Source organism: Penaeus monodon, chromosome 24, assembly GCF_015228065.2.
Source record: "Penaeus monodon isolate SGIC_2016 chromosome 24, NSTDA_Pmon_1, whole genome shotgun sequence".
Lineage (NCBI taxonomy): Eukaryota > Metazoa > Arthropoda > Malacostraca > Decapoda > Penaeidae > Penaeus > Penaeus monodon.
The window spans coordinates 17,564,776-17,565,210 of record NC_051409.1 but is presented as its reverse complement, the minus strand read 5'-3'; positions in this window follow the sequence as shown (position 1 = coordinate 17,565,210).

Genomic DNA, 435 nt, shown 5'->3' with positions numbered 1-435 from the left:
AAAACCTGAAGAACGAGCGAGCCCCCCTACTCCTGCACATGTGTTAATAGCCACACTAAAATTTTTGCTTGTGCAGTCGTTGGGGGCCCAGTTTTCCTTGCCGTGTAACAGAGCAGGACACTGAACTCTAACTTTTTTCCTTGTGTCTTGTGGACAGTAATTTGACTTAATCATTTCCGTTTGCAAGTCTCATTGTAAATTTTGTTCTACTTGTTATCTGTTTTAGTTAACTTTTTTTATCTGAATGATACTTTGAATCTCACTTTTTACACGAGAGGGACAAAAAATGCGTCGTGATTACACATGGGACACGCGTATTCGACGGGGAATGAGGTAGAAAAAATTTTTAATAACAGAATTTTTGTTCTTTGACCACTCATTATCTGAGCCTTGGGCATCTTTTTACCAGATCCCTTCAGCGATCGACTCCCAAGT